Source organism: Triticum aestivum, chromosome 5B (assembly GCF_018294505.1).
Source record: "Triticum aestivum cultivar Chinese Spring chromosome 5B, IWGSC CS RefSeq v2.1, whole genome shotgun sequence".
NCBI classification, from domain to species: domain Eukaryota; kingdom Viridiplantae; phylum Streptophyta; class Magnoliopsida; order Poales; family Poaceae; genus Triticum; species Triticum aestivum.
In genome coordinates this window covers 574,425,367-574,435,121 of record NC_057807.1, presented here as the reverse complement: position 1 = coordinate 574,435,121, position 9,755 = coordinate 574,425,367, and the positions used below count along the sequence as shown (strand labels likewise).

General features: G+C 44.0%; 1 long non-coding RNA gene across 2 annotated transcripts; it reads left to right on the top strand.

Moving 5' to 3' along the window:
- The first annotated feature begins 6,067 nt into the window (after positions 1-6,067).
- Positions 6,068-9,755, top strand: LOC123113314 (uncharacterized). Of its 2 annotated transcripts, none has more exons than XR_006455985.1 (5): positions 6,068-6,519; positions 6,893-6,992; positions 7,127-7,630; positions 8,537-8,692; positions 9,497-9,755. It is a non-coding gene; the product is annotated as an uncharacterized lncRNA (long non-coding RNA). The 2 variants fall into 2 exon arrangements; XR_006455986.1 differs by lacking the exon at positions 9,497-9,755 and adding an exon at positions 6,614-6,719 and having other exon boundaries at positions 8,537-9,490.

Sequence of the window (9,755 nt, the reverse complement as noted above, 5' to 3'; positions counted from 1 at the left end):
GCATTTACTAAAAATAAACTAGTTCTATATATTAATTCAACAAGTTCAACTAAGCATTACTAAAAATAAACTAGTTATATATATTAATTCAACTAGTTCAACTAAGCATTATATTTTTGATAACTAAAACAATAATAATCTAAATAATCTAAACTAATTCATACATGTGTGTGTGTGTGTGTTCATCATGCTCTTGTGTGTGTGTGTGTGTGTGCTCGGGGAGGGGCGGCGCCCATGGTGGCCGCTGGGGGCGAGGGAGAGGGGTTAGAGGAGGAGAGCTCACAGCGGGGCGACGGCGGCGGCGACGGGGACGGGGGCGGTCCCGGGGCAGCGATGAAGACGACGGCGACGGGGACGGGGGCGGCGACGGGGACGGGGGCGGCGACGGAGACGATCGAGGGCGGCGGCGACGGCGACGGAGACGGAAATAGAGAACAAACAGAGAGGGAAAACGAAATTTTCGAACGTGTTGTATATATAGACCCCCCTTTAGTACCGGTTGGAGCCACCAACCGGTACTAAAGGCCTGTTTTGGCCAGGCCAAGCGGCGGGAGGCGACCCCCTTTAGTACCGGGTGGTGGAACAAACCGATACTAAAGGCCCCCCTTTAGTGTCGGTTTGTTCCACGACCCGGTACTAAAGGCCACGCGCTGCCACCCCAAAATTTAGTCCCACCTCGCCGGGCGAAGGGCAGCCGCACTGGTTTATAAACCCAGCCGCGGCTACCACTTCGAACTCCTCTATATAGCAGGCTGGTGGGCCTAAACTCTGTGCGCTGCCCTGTGAGTCTGCTGGGCCTTTAAGGCCTGTAATTTCATCTGTGGCCTATCAGGCCCACAGGGCAGCGCCCCAATTTTTTTTATAGTTTTTTTCCTTTCTGCTTTATTTTCTTCTATTTATTTTTGCGTAGTTTTTTGTATAGTTTTTTCTTTTTTGTTATATTTATTTTCTTCTATTTATTTATGAGTAGTTTTTCATCTAGTTTGCCAAAAATCAACATTTTCAAAGTTCATTTTGTAGTGATTTTCAATTTCATGGTCATTTTGTAAACGATTGAAAAATAGCAAATATAATTCTTTTTCTTTTCTGCTTTATTTTTTCTTTTCTGCAAAACTTGATGGTCAAAGTCTGGAGTTATAACTTAAAAAAAAATGTCGACGTGCAATTAGTTTTTGCCATAACAGAAGAAGTCCGGAGTTGTAATAAGTTATTAAAAATAAAAAAGAGGTGCAATGCTCGTTAATTTGCTTCAAGCCTTTCGGAATAGTGTAAACTGCACTGCGCATAGCTCCGTGCAGTCTACCGTATTCCTGAAGGCTTGAAGCTAAGCAACGTGAGCATTGAGCCTCTTCTTCATCGTCTCTGCACTCAGGGCTTATAAACCGCTCCTAGTCCCTCTCACTTCGCGAGGTGGGACTAAAAAACAGCTTACGTCTGGTTCATTCATGAATCGGTACTAAAGGTGCTCGTGGGGCCCCAGCCTTACCTGACACAAGCTCATTAGTACCGGTTCGTGGTACGAACCGGCACTAAATGGTGATGGTGGGGCCATAGCCTGACCGGAGGCTGACACAGCCTCTTTAGGTACAAACTTTCTGTTAGTGCCCATAGTTTTCAAATTTGAATAGTTTAAATTTTAAATTATTTGAAATTAGTGTGAATCACTAGTTTGTGAATAACTTAACTTTAAAAATCAGTAAAGGCATGAAAGAATTTGTTGCACATAAAATTTCTTCGCGTTTCAAATGTCAAAACACATAACTACCCTAACTATTACAGAGATTCCCCTCTGGGTGTGAAACACAGAAGAAAGTGATGATAGTGAAGCCGATCACATCCCAGATCTTTGGGTGTGAAACTTTTTCTTCGCGTGTGTCCCTTTGCGCCGTAACCATGTATAACAAACAATGTACGAGTAAGATAATTATTATACGAGTAACTATATATTCAAATCACACAAACATCGATTTTTTATATAAAATTTCATGAACAAGAGGCTCACCACAAGGTGGTGCCGGCGACGGGACGGTGCGGGCGATCGACGGTGGTTACGACGGAGATTTAGAAGGCACTAAGTAAAGCACACCTACATATACAAACTAAGTGTTATTTTGATCTCAAATTGCATATAAATCAAATACTAGCACATATATATATATATATATATATATATATATATATATATATATATATATATATATATATATATATATTTCCTTCCAAATTACTAAACTCATAAATTAATAACTATATAAAGCATTGCAAGAGCTAATCTAGCAATGAGAGATGAAAGGACAAAGTTGCTAACATTTGTGATCACTTAAGCTTGAATGGATGGGAGCCTTCAAATCTTGACAAATTTTGGGCAAAATGTGTGATGAGCTCGAGGGGAGAAGAGGAAGAACAGAGAGGAGAGGAGAGGGGAAAGGGGGAAGAACAGAGCGAGCTGGACTAAGGGTTTATATGCAGGAGGACCTATAGTACCGGTTCGTGGCACGAACCGGTACTAAAGGTGCTGGAGGGGGCCCAGACTGACAACATCCTGCCACCACCCTCATTAGTACCGGTTCGTGGCACGAACCGGTGTTAAAGGTTAGCCACGAACCGGTACTAATGAGAGCGGCCCGGCTAGCCGTTGGAACCGGCACTAATGTATACATTTGTGCCGGCTCTAATACAAACCAGCACTAATGTGCTTCACGTTTGACCCTTTTTCTACTAGTGAGTGCTGCATCTCAGCTTCCATCCTCGTCGCCAAGGGCCGCGTCACAACACTCGTCACCGCCGATCGAGCTTCGCCGGGGGGCCGCCGGTGTTGCAATGGAGCTTTTGCCGGGGGCACCTGTGCTGCAATGGAGCTTCGCCGGTGGCCTCCGGGGTTGCGTTGGAGCACTGCATCTGCATGCCGGTGTCGCGGCTGCAATGAAGCATGGCCGGAGCTGCGTTGGAGGAGCAGCGCATGCCGGTGTTGGCGCTGCAATGGCGCATGGCCGAAGCTGTGACGGGCCGTAGGCGCTACATTGGAGCATCGTCGCGCCCGTGTTGGCGCTGCAGTGGCCCATCGCCACACTGCCGTGCGCCCAAATCCGCCGACGAGGGAGCGCGGCTCCTGCTTGCGAAGCAGGGCTGCGAGGGAAGGAACGGACAGCAACCCATGTTGTTTCTTGACTTGCGAATCCAGCGGCAGCCAGGGAAGGAACGGACGGCTGTGCAGAAATCATCCGGCTGATCCATAGCAGCGCCCTGCTTATTGCTTTCACTTTTCTTCTTCACGATACAATGATCTCGTACACACACGACCCAGCCCTATTGCTAACCTTGACCAAACCTATTCGCAAAAAAAAAAGAAACCTTGACCAACCTATTCGGACTGAATATGAAACCACATGACACGACCAGACATAGACGTGGGGAAGTACTACTGCTAACCGAAGCCTACCTAATCTAACATGGTCCAAACCGGACTAAACTTGTTTTCTACAGTAATCTATAATCACACGGCAACATTGATCCCTTACCAAACTAGACTCAAACACGTAGACCGTTACCCTGTAAAAAAAAAGAAACTCAAACACGTAGTTTGACTATTTCCAACATCCTGCGCCGCCGCATCTCCTCTAGAGTTTAGACTGTCCGTCAACAACCGCCGCAATCTGCGGTGATCCTTCTTCACGAGGGCGGATGACGATTCTCTGCGAAGCCTGCGATATTGGTCAACCTGACGCAAGAACTGAGCACGCAACATATCTCCCTTTGCTTGCGCCCACCGATGAGGACGATGATGCTAGCAACAAGCAGGCAGCCACTATTGATGGCAAAGAGCAGTCGACGTGCCACGCGGCCGCCCGCGACGCCGAGGACGACGACATCAAGCAGCCGTCGCCGCCGCCGCCTCCTGAGAAAACCTACAGGGAAGGTGACGTGGTCGACTTTTTCAAAGCCCTACGTTTTTGCCGACCCGGGCCCTCGGTGGAGCTACTGGCCGTGTACCCATACTTCCCCTTCGTCGGCGACATCATTGTCGCCGACGAGAACGGCGGCCAATACGTCTACCACCAGGAAGAAGGCGAACCTCTCCACAACCTCGACCCCGAGGACAATCTGGTGCTCACGGGGCCATTCCAGACCATCTCGGGATTCGGCAGCGGCGTCATGAGAATCAAGATCCCCGACAGAGATAGGCCTGGCATTTACGACACCGCCGATCTATGGTTTGGCCCAAGTAACACGGAGGACGACGAGCACGAAGACCGCCTCATCACGACACGTTATGGCCGCCACCTCGTCGTGTCATATGTCACGATGAGGGAAGGCCTGGAGGTCAATGTTCGGGTCAGCATCCGCCTCTTTGGTGGCGGCGATGATGCATCTCACACCATGGACGTGTACGGTCAGATCACCGCGCATAACCGGATCTTCGAGGACGACAGTTTGCTCCTCTTCTACTATGCGGAGGAGGAGAAGGTGCAGCTCACCCCTTCCGCTGGCGGCGATGGCAGTGTGCACCTGCGGCAGATGCAGCGGTACAATGTTACGGTGCCCATCAATCCACAGCCATTTCTTACGATTAAGGTGAACTTGAAGGTGACAAGTCCGAGCAACGAGAGCGCTACCATCGCCTTCAAGGGCGATGTCGAGTTCCCTCTTGACATGGCCCAACGTGTTCGGGCAATCCGCACGGAGCACGGCGAGGTTCAAGTCCGTATCTCGTACAATTGAAACATGGAGAAGTGGAAGTATGAACCAAACAAGTATTTTGTGTGAGATGTCTCTTCGGGTTATACTACTACGAATAAGAGTACAAAAATTGTCTTCCTTCGCGAGTTGTGCTTTGTTTACCATTCTTTCTTTATGGCTGTTGTTAACCGGTGGAAGCTTTTCTAGTATGTTAAAGTTGTTATCGCAATATGGAATTTTCTAATATAGCTGATTTGTTTGCCAAGAAAGAGAAAAGATCATGTGTTCCCCCTCCTCCTTAGTTCTAGAGAAATCCTATGATCGAAGGAGCCTCTCATGCGCTTCATTCTCTCTGTTTGTAATGCTGAATTTTCCAAGTCTTCCAATTATTATTGGTCCAACTCTGCATTTGAGGAATCGTTCGTTTTGGAGAACAACCAACTATGCATTCAGCTAGAATACCAATCCTTTGTTCATCATCATACACCTGTCTTGAGACATTTATTAGATGCGGTTAATACACCAAATTTTCAGCTGCCCAAATATTGCATTGTTTTGCTTGATGAGTTTCAAATAAAATAAGACCAAATCTTATAGATACCGATGGCTTGCAAGTACACAGGATTTAGTTGTAGCCATTTATAAATAAAAGTACGGATCCCACAAGGAGCAAAGGAATTGGACTATTGTCCCTTGTAGAGACTTACAAAAATGTGCCTGCAAGTAAATTGTGTAAACTCAAAGCAAAGTGAGGGCGGAAGTATAATGATTTTTAGTAGAGTGCAGATTAAAAGTAAATGACACAAAAGAATATAAATGAGCGCAGTGGAACAAGTAAAGCGTCGAAATTAGCAGAGGATTAAAGCATTCGGTAGTCCGGAATTCCCATTGGTATGTGTCTATCGCAACATATGTTGTAGCATAGTCGTAGATGGACATTTGAGTCACACTGATGTTTGTGATTGGACAGATCTGAGTATAGAGTACTAAGAATACTAGGCCCGTAAGAGATTCATTTCTCTGGTTTTTTTGGATTTTTTTTACGGCCTCTAGAAAATTACACTTGTTGCTAGGGGACCTGCAGAGGTAGAATTTGCACGTGAAGGTTGTGGTCTTGTCCGTTTTTTCTAGACCATTCTGACGTGGTAGTAAAAAAAGAAAAGCGATGGTGGACACGTATCTTGAGAAACTGCCCACGCATCATCAACGAAATCAAACGCTGACCATGCTATTTCTCCGCTGCCCACCGCGTGTCCAGTTCTCTAGAGTTTTCTCGCTTCCCCCCACCGCCCGCAGCTAGCCCACCAGCCCACCAGCCCACCGCATATTGCGCTATAAAAGGACATGCTTACTTGCCTGGGTCTTCGCTTCGCCTTTCTAGGTCATCCCTCCGCCACTGCGCCTGTCTTCCAAAATCTGGCGGCGCACACAACCAATTCGCCGCCGGCCTATGACTCCACGCACCACTGCCAGGCCCCCACCTCTCCACCCGCATGGCCGATCTGTGAACAGAGAAAGCATCAATGAAGTAGGTTCCTCCTAATCTTTTCACTCCCCTCTCTCCTTTGGATCAAGCTCCCTCCACCTGGAGGAAGGGCTGAAGCCGGGTCGATTCCGTCGTGCGTCAGAGCTTAGAGGCATCACCGCCGGGGCGCGTCACCGGGCCACGCGCCGAGAGAGCAGCACGGTTACTGGCTGCACGTTGGAGCCTTGGAGGTTGCTGGCTCGCAGCAGGCTGGGGCTGCTGGACATGGAGATCAGATGGAGCATAAGTCAGCGAGTACTTCAATCTCAAGTTCGAGCTCCCCGTCCAGCCCCATGTCTTCGTCTTCACATGAATCAGTGAGTACCACCCAGCAATATCTTTGGTTCTCCTTTTCCTATTTCTTAGTTTTGCCTTCTACTTGGTGCTTATTTTCGTATACATCACTTCTAGAGCAGAGATATGACAACTTCTGCACTGGAAAATGCTGTAATTTCAGCCAAAAGCCCAAAATTGAGGAATCGTGTTCATGCAGAAAAAACTACTGTACTTCTTTTTGGTGTGTTCATTATCTTAAAAGCCTTTCTCGCAATCGTTTCAAGTTAGAATGTAAATGTAGCCGCAGCTAATTTGTGTGCATATGTTACACAAATAGCTTATATATAATCAGGTTTCTGGTAGGGACAGATGATAATTTCTACTAGATTACTAATAGTAATCGCTTCCTTGCAGGTCTTCTACTATATTTAGAGGTGGATGCAAATTTTTGCACAATCTTCGGCTTTCTTGATGTTGCACTGATTATGTAATCTGCGTATGGGTTGATAATGAGGTAGCTTCCATGGTGAATTTTTTTAAATACTAGAACAATATTGAATTATTTTTGTAGATTCACAAGTAGAACTTCTTCTCTATTGGGAATTAATTTATCCAAGGAGGATCAATACCATCTTGTTTTTGTTTCAGTTATAAAGCTCGGGTTGTCTAAAGTGTGAATGTACAGTTCACTATTATACTTCAACATGATCAGGTGTTGTTCTTTCCCCTCTCGCACTTATGAGATCATTACTTTGTACCCCCCTCTTAAAGAAATACTCCCTCCGTCCGGAAATACTCGTCGGAGAAATGCATAAAAATGGATGTATCTAGAACTAAAATACGTCTAGATACATCCATTCCTCCGACAAGTATTTCGGGACGGAGGGAGTATAAGAGTGTTTAGATCACTGTAATTACTATTCTTATTCCATCATATTCCGTATCAAGCCGATATCTCTTGTACAATAGTCGTTTTCGCAACTAAATATTTTATGGTATGTTTTTTTTCCATCAAGTTGATATCCCATTATGATATGTTTTTTGCTTTGCACATGCAGGATGCCTTTAATCAAAAGGATTGGTTTAGTCAACCCATAAGATTGATTCATTACCTTGGAGTTCCAGAGGGATTTTGTGTAGCATGTTCTTCAGGTACTACATGTTTATCTTGCTAAGAATGATTCAAGTATGGGTTTTCTAGACTACTTGTTGTATATCAGTGAATGATAAAGTTATTTTTGAAAATTTATCTCTCTTTTGGCTTATTTGTATATTTGAATGTTTGAAAAAATAAAGTTAGTTTGTCAGATCCTTCTTTGTGTGGGTTTTGTAGGTTACTTGATGGTAGGAAAATGTTTGTGACTCCAAATTTAATAGGTTAAGAGGATAGTATCTTAATCATTTAGACTTTTGCTGCCTACGTAAGGGAAACATGAGTGTGTGGTTATGAGATTCATGCTAATAAATCATTATCAGAGATCTCTCATTTGCTTATCAACTGTTATCTTTTTATATATCTTATAATTGTCACACTACTTGGTTCCTTTCATTCCATCCTAATTTTAGAGATCTATCACTTGCTTTCACAATGTCACTGTCTTTTTAGACATCTCTTAATTTTTGGCCACTTCTTAGTTAATTCCTTTCCAAGTTAATATATGAGGTAGTTTTATGGGCTGCAGAGTATCTTGATTCTACTATTTCCCCCAGTTAACAGAAATAAGATAAATTGTACAATTTTTTGACTGAACTATGAGTTTTTGTGATAGCTGTGGCCAGTTCTATAAAGTATGAGCAAAGAGGAAAGAGTGTTCATTTGAGTGTCGATGAAGTGAAAGTTGTCAGTTTAAGTTGGTTCCGAGGATTCAACCTGTTCTATTCTACTACAGTATGGGTTGTAGTGACATATGTGCATAATATATAGTACATATTCTTCTTGATTTTTATGTGGCCCATGCTAATAGGCCATACAGTCTCTAGAGATGGGAAACGAATCATTAAGCATTTCAGAGATTGTTTTCCCATCTTGTATAGAAATAACATAGATTGCTTCCGCAGCTGAGCGACTACTTCGTCAGCCAAACACCCGGCTCCTGCTGCAAAGATGTCCACTGTCCAAGACCCGTGCGTATCATTATTCTCCCTGTCTGTGTCGCGCAACACCAGTTTCCTGTAGCCCTGCCTCCATCAGCTTCTCCCTCTTCCTTGCAATCGGTGAGTTCAGCATACAAGCTTCAGATTGATAAGCTCCTATGTACTGCTGTTCTAGACAAACAATGACAACGATGCCTTCTTGTTTTTAGTACTAACCAGCATTTCAGAGAACAAAGTTATTGCTGTAAGTAGCTTTTTGAAAGTTCCTTTTCAGTTTTCAGTCTTGGGTACATGAAAAAAATGATGTCACAATCTGAAAAAGTTTGGCCATGTAATGTCAATTCTAGCTGAGAATTACATATTATGATAGTACAATGAGATGCTTGTGTGCATTAGTTTACGGTTTTACGCCATGACTTTTTTCCCTTCCTTTAATTGATCTAAATGCAATGGATGCCATGCACTGTACGAAACTATCTGAATTTGCTCAGTGGGTACAGGACATCGTCAACAGCAATATCTGCACTTACAGTTGGCAAAACCGAATTTCAGCTCCGATCAAAGCTTCTACTTCATGGCTGCGCATTCTAAAAATTTAGTGATTTTGCCCACTAAAGATATAACATATCTGCTACTATTAATAGCACGTGATCCGTTTTTCTTCATTTATGCTAACCGTCAGAACTAATAAAATGCTTGATGATATTAGTGGATCTCTTTATAACCGTATATGTCTGGTTGTTCCAAGATAATTGTTAGCTGTGATATTATGTCAATTGATTATCTTGCTGATGCTGATCCGCTCTATCCATCGGAATTCTTACATTCTGTAGTCGTTAAAAAATTTGCACGTCATGAAATTGGTTTGGAAGTTAAAAAATTATTGACGTATATAATAAAGGACAGTGTTTTTGTATTTTTCAGGTTGTCAAGAACGCGCTGGCCGCTGGGCGTATGGCTGGCTGTTTAGTTAGATTGCTGTGGCTGGTTGTTTAGTTAGATTACTGACAACAATGTCCCATTCATTTGTGCGCATGATGATCAGCAAGATTCATGGACAGCGCAAATTAAGTAGTAGAGCAGAGCGTTTATCTTATCAATATGTATATCGTATGTGGAAAATTATAATACCCTTGAAGACCCATAAGGAAGAACTGACTCTGAATGCTATAGTCAACCGCGA